We start from the raw sequence: 8,932 nt of genomic DNA on the forward strand, positions 1-8,932 counted from the left end.
GGCCAGCAAGTGGGTTTTTGTTTCCTGGACCAATCTTCCACTGACGGTGTAGTTCTTCGGTGCTCTCAGCAATGTGGGAGTCTCAGTTTCAAATCCTATCCTGTGAGGGCCAAGTCCTTGTCCCTAAGTGTCTGTTTATACCAAAGCCTCTTGCTTAAGGAAGGGACCAGCAGTCTCTCCTCCTGCTCTCCAAGGGTAGGCCTAACTTAGGTGCCTTTCTTTCCAGTTAAGTCAATATACACAAGAGAACGTTTGTTAATTGTTTATGCATAATTTCTAAATGTTTTACAGTGAGATGATTAGGTTATCTAGATCACCATATAGCTAGAAAGAAATCATTGAACTACCCATCCATTGCCTTTGCCTATAAACTGGATAGTTCTATTCCCCTCTTTTTTTTTTGTACAATTTTATTGAGACGAAATAAAATGTACATATTTGAGCTGTACACTGTGATCTGTTTTGACATATGTATACACCTATGTAAGCACTATAATCAATATGACAAACATTTTCATTACTCTTATAAGTTTCCTTGAGGCCCTTTGTAATCTCTTTCTCCCTCCACCCCATGTCCCCAGGCCACCACTGATCTGCTTTCTGCCACTATAGATTACTTTGTATTTTCTATAATTCTATATAAACGGAATTAAACAGTGTGTCCTCATTTTTACTTGACTTTTTCATTCTGCATAGTGATTTCTAGATTTGTCCATGTTGTTTTATGTCTCAGTAGTTTATTCCTTTTTATTGCTGACTTGTATTCCTTTGTATAGATATATAACAATTCGTTTATCCCATTCATTTGTTGATGGACACTTGGGTTTTTCCAGTTTGTGGCTGTTAAAAAATAAAGTTGTGAAGAGCCTTCATGCACAGGTCTTTGTGCGGAAAATATCTCTGTATCTCTTAGGTAAATACTTAGGAGTAGAATGCCTTGGTCTTATGGTAGGTGTGTGTTTAACTTTTTCTGGAAATTGCAAATCATATATTCCAAACTATACCATTTTACATTCCTACCAGAAATGTATAAGAGTTTCAGTTGCTCCATGTTTTCGCTATAATTTGGCATGCTCAGCCTTTTTAATTTTAGCCAACTAATGGATGTGTAATGGTATCTCACTGTGGCTTTAATTTGAATTTCACTGGTGAATAAGATGTTGAACATCTTTGCATGTGCTTATTGGCCATCTGTGTGTCTTTTTTGGTGAAGTGCCTATTCAAATGGTTTGTCTATTTAAAAAATTGGGTTTTAGGCTTCTGATTATTGAATTGTAAGTTTCTTTTATAAATATCACGTAAAAGTCCTTTGAGACATATTGTGAATATTTTTTCTCTGTGATCTGTCTTTTCACTTTCTTAATGGTGCCTTCTAAAGAACAAAAGTTTTAAATTTTGATCAAGTTCAATATCCTATTTTTTCTTTTATGATTTGTGATTTTGATGTTTCATCTAGGAAACCTTCACCTAATCCAAGGTTGCAAAGATTTTCTCTTATGCTTTATTCTAAAAGTTTTATGGTTTTTGGTTTACCTATAGGTCAGTGACCCATTCTGAGTTAATTTGGGAGTAGGACGTGAAGTAAGGATAGATATTCAGTTTTCCAAACAGATATTCAGTTGACATACTATTTGTTGAAATGACTTTCCCCTCTGATTTGGCACCTTTGTAAAGAAAAAAAAAAAAAAGAATACAATTCATATGCCTATTTCTTCACTAATATAAAATTATTTTTGTAGCTTTCTAGTAAGTATTGAAATCAGAGCAAGTCCTCCAACTTTGCTTTTCTCTTTCTTCTTATTTCCTTAAATTATTCTAGATCCTTTGCATTATCGTACAAACTTCATAATCAGCTTGTCAATTTCTATGAAAACAATAACAACAACAAAGCCCTGCTGAAATTTTTATTGGTATCATATGGTGTATGGGTCTCTATTAGAGATGTTATCATTTTAGAAATAATGTCTTTCAACCCATGAGTATACTGTGTCTTTCCATTTATTTAAATCTTCTTTAACTTTTTTTAGCAATGTTTTGTAGTCTTTAATATAGACGTTTTGGTCACCTTTTGTTATTTTATTCCTAACTATTTTAGGACTTTGGTGATACTGTAAATAGAAGTTTTGAAAATTTCATTTTCTAATTGTTTGCTGGTGGTATGTATGTAAGGATACAATTCATATTGTATTTTAATAGTAATTGTTTTGTAGAATTACAATCCTAGGCTTGTTGATATTGTTTTAAAGGTCTGGAAAACATTGTCCATTTTTATTTCAATTTTTTATTTCTGTTCTTCAATTTGGATAATTTCTATTGATCCATCTTCATTTTCCTTTACATTCTGCTATTGAGTCCACATAGTGATTTGTGTGAGTGTGTGTGTGTGTGTGTGTGTGTATGAACTATTTATTAACAGACAAGGCCTACGGATTTTTTTTTTCTTGGACACACCCACAATGCGACTCCAGTAGCCCTTGGTGTGCTGGTCTCAATTGCGAAGACCCCAGAAGTGGTGCAGCCCTCTGTGAAACTGAGTTTTCTTCAGCTGCTCCAGGTCTTCACAGAAGTTGTCCAGAGCACTATCCACAACCTGGCTGTATTTTGGATCCTTCATGTCCTTCTGTCTGTTCAGGAACCAGTTTGGGATTTTGTACTGGAGTGGATTCTGCACCATGGTGATGACACGTTCCCATTCATCCTCAGTGGGCTCTCCTGCCCTCTTGGTGAGGTCGATGTCTGCTTTCCTCAACACCACGAAGCATATCTTCACCTCATGCTGTTCATTACAGTGATGGCAAAGGCTACTTTCCGCTGCCCATGGACATTGGTGTTGAGTACTCACACAAAGTGCTGGGATGTCTTGCGGATCACTCAAGACACAGTGGCAGCCCCAGTGGCTCCTGTGGAAGAACATCCAGTGAATTTAAAACTTTTTTCAGATACTGTATTTTTCTGTACTAAGATTTCCAATTGGAATTTTTTGGGGTAGTTTTGATTTCTCTGTTGAGAATTTCTATCTTTTCATTTATTTCCAATATGTTTTCCTTTACCTCATGGATCATATTTGCAGTAGCTCTTTTAAAGTCTTTGTGTGGTAGTTTCAACGTTTAGGTCATCTTGAGGTTAACATCTGTCTATTGTTTTCCTCTTGAGGATTGGTCATATTTTCTTGTTTCTTTGGTCGTCAAGTAATTTCAAATTGTATCCTGAACATTGTCAGTGTAATGTTGCATAGGTTCTGAGTCCTTTCATAATCCTTAGGAGAAAGTTGATGTTTTTGCTTTAGCAGGCAGTCAACCCAGTAAGGCTCTGACCCTAAGTTCTTTTTTCCCCTTAGTGGTCAGTGGTTTACATCTTCGTTCAATTATGTGTCTTTGTTGTGCCACTTTGTGTCTGTCCCGCACATGCATAATTCAGGGGTTAGTCTGAGACTTGTACAGGTAGTTCATATCTCACTTAAAAATATCTCAAAGCCTTTTCTATGCTGGTTTGAGTCTGTACCTTGCATGCTTGGCTCAGATAGTAGATTGAACCGAGAGTTCATACACAAAATTAGGGGACCCCTTTGTCTATTTCTTTCTCCCCTGGGACTTAACCCACACACTCCACCTCACAGGGTCAACATTCCTGGTTCCTCTGGCTAGAACAGTGGTTCTCAACCTTCCTAATGCCATGACCCTTTAATACAGTTCCTCATGTTGTGGGGACCCCCAACCATAAGATTATTTTCGTTGCTACTTCATAACTGTAATTTTGCTACTGTTATGAATCGTAATGTAAATATCTGATATGCAGGATGTATTTTCATTGTTACAAATTGAACATAATTAAAGCATAGTGATTAATCACAAAAACAATATGTAATTATATATGTGTTTTCCAATGGTCTTAGGCGACCCCTGTGAAGGGGTCGCGACCCACAGGTTGAGAACCGCTGGGCTAGAAAGACATATTTATTTTGAAATTTTAACCGCTTATAGCAAACACTGCTCTCACACTGGGACCTACTCTCAGGATAAAGCTGTGTAAGACAAGAGAAAAAGAAAAGGGACCCTTCCAATCCATCAGCGTTTTACTTTCTCAGCCCTTAGGTAGTTCATTCTCTCCACATTTTTGTTAAAGTTCTCAGTTGTAATCAGTAGGCTTTGGTGGGCTCACACTGTGATGGCAGAACCAGAATCCACGGACTCATTTATTTTTCACAGGGAGAGAATTCAAAGACCCAGCAGAGTTCTGCAGGTGAGCCAGTCATGTGCTTCCCCCAGACTCCGCCACTACTCCCCCCTCCCCCCAACAACACAGGCTTTCTGTGTTCTGGTTTCAAAATCTCATGCAATAGTAAGAGTCATTTTAAACAAGAAAATCCTTTATCAATGTGTAAGAGGCTGTGTGTTTAAGATTGGCACAATTTTATTTTACTTTCTTCTAGATGCAACCCTTTAATTTTGAGGGTAGAACGGAGCTATATAATTATTTCTATACACTTCTTTCTTTTGGGGCAAAGAAAAAATAACATTCTCTGCACATGTATACTGCTTGAAAGGTGGACTAAAAGTGCCTTTTGTTTCCTTAGGAGTCACTTTGTTTAGTTTCAGCCCTGTCACTTTTAATTATTTACCTGATCATCATATCTGATTATGATACAAATACAGTACATAATTACACTTTTGAAAATGGTTATTTACTCCTTGGCCCACCGTGGTTTTTTGGAGCTGCTACAACTTATCTGTTAAACATAAGGAGAAGCAGCATGGAGCCCAGAGCTGACTCAGAGAATTATTTTAATTTGAGGACCGTTGCCCAGGTAAATAACAGCTGCTTTGGAATCATTACAGCTGAAGCGGTCAATGAATAATTTACCTTTATTCATCTGTTTAACTATAACAGATGAATATTTCAGGGTTACCAAAATATATTTTAAAAAGTCTAGTATCACTAGTTCAGCCAGCTGTTATATTTTAGAGGGAATGCTGTCGACAGGTGCAAGGATGCTGAGTGGAGGCCTGGAGATTTTCACTGGGAGACTGTGGTTAATGGTGGGTTATATCAAAATAATGAGAATATGAATTTGGTTTTGGTAAACAACCCTAAAATCTATTTATCCAAATCTTGTGCACATGTATTAAGTCTTTGAACTGGCAAATTTGGACAGGGAATCTTGCAAGAGCAACTTTTTCCCATGAGAGCTCTTTGAATTTATATTCCTTACTTAAGAGGAGGCTATTCCCACATTTCTGGCTTTCTAGTGAATTCTGGCATTTTATTCTGAATATCATACATACACCAGGAAATGCACAGGCCTATTTTTATATTGAAGGGGAGCTTTGATTAAAATTTAAAATGATCTTTTACTATTATAAACACAGTATATGTGTATTATAGAAAATTAAAATACAAATAAGCAAAAAATAAGAATATAAAATCACTGTTTTTATTATCCAGAGATAATTCTTGCAACTCTTCATTGTGTTTGATCCCAGATCTCCTTCCAGTTATGCATGCATATATTTGTTCCTAGAATGGGATCACACCTTACTTACTATTTTGCCACTTGATTTTTAAAGTCAAGGGTCTCCACCTTTCCATGTATTTTCATTTTATATAATACCCAATCCACATTTACATTTCCCAAACTCTTTAGAAGAACTTTAAAAACTTTTTTAAAATTAAATTTAACATCAATCTTTGGCAGCTAAGGATAATATTCTAAATATTTGCTTGAATTGATTTGATTTAGAGGATTCAATGGTCAGTATTGACAATCATGTGATCAATCTGTTAATAGATTAAGTGATCTTATCACAGCTGTAGAGGTTCCAAAATCACAGGTGAACTTGTGCTCTTGGGAATTCAGGGACTGAAATGACAGTCATTCTGTCAAAAAGTTCATAATAGGAATGAAAAAAGTATATATAATATGACGAATGTAATAATACTTATATTTGTAACATTTTACTTCCTCTTGTATTACTTTACATAAAGTGTAAATAAAGTTTACATTGAGAGCAAGGTAGAACCTTTGGAAAGGACCACACTTAATTGCTAACCATTAAGCATGTATCCCATAAACAAGTTTTGTTTTGTTTTGTTTTTTAATATTGTCCCCTAAATGATATCCCATGTCAGGAAAGAGTTAAATTTATTCCCGAAGAGTCAAAACTAGTCCAAAGGAGGAACATTCTTTCTCTGGAATCTCATCAGTTGATATTTGGGGAAAGGATTTAGGAGGCTGAAAATATGGCTCATTGCCTAAGGCGCACATATTTTATTCTTGAGAAACAAATTTCTGGAAGAGTAGCACTATAACATTTAGATAAATATGCCTAATTTTTTTTTGTCCTCACAACCAAGTTTTTAAATATAAAAGTTATTTAAAACCTACACATTAAATAAAACTTAACAAATAGAGAAAAAAGGCAAATTACCATTATTTTATCTTTCTAATCAAACAATTATTATCATTTTGATGTGGTTCCTCCGAGTATTTTTTCTATGCACATGCCGAAGTTGGTATCATATATGTGTATACATACATATGTATGATATACAAATATACATATATACTTTTATATATGTATATACCATGCAGATGTATATGTAAGTATATATGTATGTTTTCATATAAATATATATATACATAGGGTCTGCTGCATGGGCAACAGCAGACCCTCCATATCACCCTGCCCAGGCTCTATAGCTTCAGCTTCACTGGAGAGGACACTTCAGCATCATCACAAGATGTCGATTCAACACAGGAGGAGACAGATACCGTGTCACTCCCGAGTTGGACTGCACAGCCATTCTCGGCGGTGCAGATAGACTCTTAAGAAGCTACACCATCGTCTCTCGAGACGGACGGCTGCCGCCGCCGCCGCCGCCAATGATATATACATATTACATATGTACATAACATCATACTATATGTACATAATCCTATGTACTGTACTTGGCAGTAGTCAAGTAATTTTTTTCTATTTATTTTTACTTTTTATTAGAAAATTTATACATACTTAGATGGCTCACATTTGTGGGTTACATTATATTTCTATTGGACAGTGCTATTCTAAACCATAGGTCATAATAATATTAATACTGTTGGGTAGACTATCCTATTATTATACTTAGAACACGTCTCCCTGAAATTTTCTAGTGTAGTGTTCCCAGTAACCCCTTAGCAATCATGCATGGTCCCTTGGTTTAGCTATTTTCTTGTGGTCTAAGCCTTATATCTGGTATATATGTATGAAGATTGCAACTACTTATCTTCATGTCTGTTTATTTATTTTTAATTTTTTATTGTATTTTTCCATCAACATTTAGCCCCCTTACACCTCCTTCTCCCTGCAATCACCACACTGTTGTCCATATGTATGTATGTACTATATGTACATAAACTACATACTTGGTAATAGTCAAGTATTTTTTTCTGATTACCATAGTCTTTCTAATCAGCATTTTAATGGTCACATAACATTTTATTGTGGTGTTCTAGAATTTATTTAGCCACTCCTCTCATGATGGAAAATTATTTTGTTTCTATTCAGGACCCAGCATCTCCTGGCCTACCCACCAACTGTACCTGAGATGCTCTGTGGAGGGTTTGTCCTTCCCTTTCCCACCAGTTCTCAGGGCATGTCTCCAGGATCTACATTCTAGAATGTTCCCTCAAGGAGGCTGATCTTAGGAGTCAACTTCATTTTGGCTTTCTTACTCTACTCTTCCCTGATATACTTGACATTTTGAACCAGTCCTTCCTGTAAGTCTGCCTTGCCAGGAAGTTGGACTTAAGTTCTCCAGTCTTCTCAGCCTCTTCCCAACCCTCTCTGTATCTTTCCATCTAGCCTTGAGTTTTTAAATCTCAGCTTGGACCAGAGTGCTAGGCCTCAGCTCACCATTGGATGGAACTCACGGTGGCAGGGAAAGGTCAGTAAATCTTAAGTTCATGCCTATTATAAATGACTCTTGGGTCAGCTTTTATTTTTTCCCAACAAATTTCCCCTCATACGTAGGATTATTTTCTTAGGATAGAGTCCCAGAAATTGAATTACTGAATTAAAGATTATGAATATTTTTAAAGCTGTTAATATTTATTGTCAACTGAATATAGCTAGTATTTATTAACCATTTCTGAGACATTACCTCATTTAATTTTCACAACAGTCCTATCCATATCTCCATTACAGATTTTAAAAGAAAGGAGGCATAGAGGGGTATGTGTAACACAACAATGCACTACTTTGAGCTGACATTAGGGCATCACCATTGTGTGCTATAATTTAAAAGACAACAGTAGGCTTTGTTCCTGTGCTTTCCTACGTTTGGGGGAGGATGGGGATGTATGGCAACAGGAAAGGTTGGTTAAATATTTTATTTCTTTTAAAAAGCAGTACTGATTTTTCCTTTGAGCATTATTTGTACAAAGGTTCTCAGACTTAAGAACACAAAATCAGTTTTAAACCAAAAAATAAACATGAGGGCTCATTGTTGACTCGGTCAGCATCTCCTGGGCCATGGTGCAGTGTCAGGAGCTGTGTGGATGCTGAGCTGGGACGCAGGCTCCACGACAGGTGGAGGCCTGCTTTGTACACTGTTGGATTTCCAGAGCCAGAACAGTACTTGGCACACAGTGGGGCTCAGGAAATCCTTGTAGAATCAATGAAACATGGTCTTCGTTTTTGCCAGTTAGGATTAGGTTCATCGGTGACAGAAACTGCCAAATAACAATGGCTTAAACTGGATGGAAATTTACTTCTTACATAAGATAAATCTAGATAAAAGCAGCCCAGGCTGTTAGGAAAGATTTATGATATCATAAGGGCCCAGTTTACTTGGGTCGTATTGTTCTGTATTCCTGGGCATGTGGCATTTACCTCAGCTGCAACTGTCCATCAACATTTCCAAGAAAAAGGAGAAATGAAGACACTGCCCGTAA

At 36.5% G+C, this 8,932-nt stretch overlaps 1 pseudogene; it reads right to left on the reverse strand.

Annotated features, from left to right (window-relative positions):
- Nucleotides 1-1,829: 1,829 nt before the first annotated feature.
- LOC150016842 (small ribosomal subunit protein uS13 pseudogene) lies at nucleotides 1,830-3,508 on the reverse strand (annotated as a pseudogene).
- Nucleotides 3,509-8,932: the final 5,424 nt, after the last annotated feature.

This window comes from Furipterus horrens, unplaced genomic scaffold, assembly GCF_987537825.1.
Source record: "Furipterus horrens unplaced genomic scaffold, mFurHor1.1.pri manual_scaffold_3, whole genome shotgun sequence".
NCBI classification, from domain to species: Eukaryota; Metazoa; Chordata; class Mammalia; order Chiroptera; family Furipteridae; genus Furipterus; species Furipterus horrens.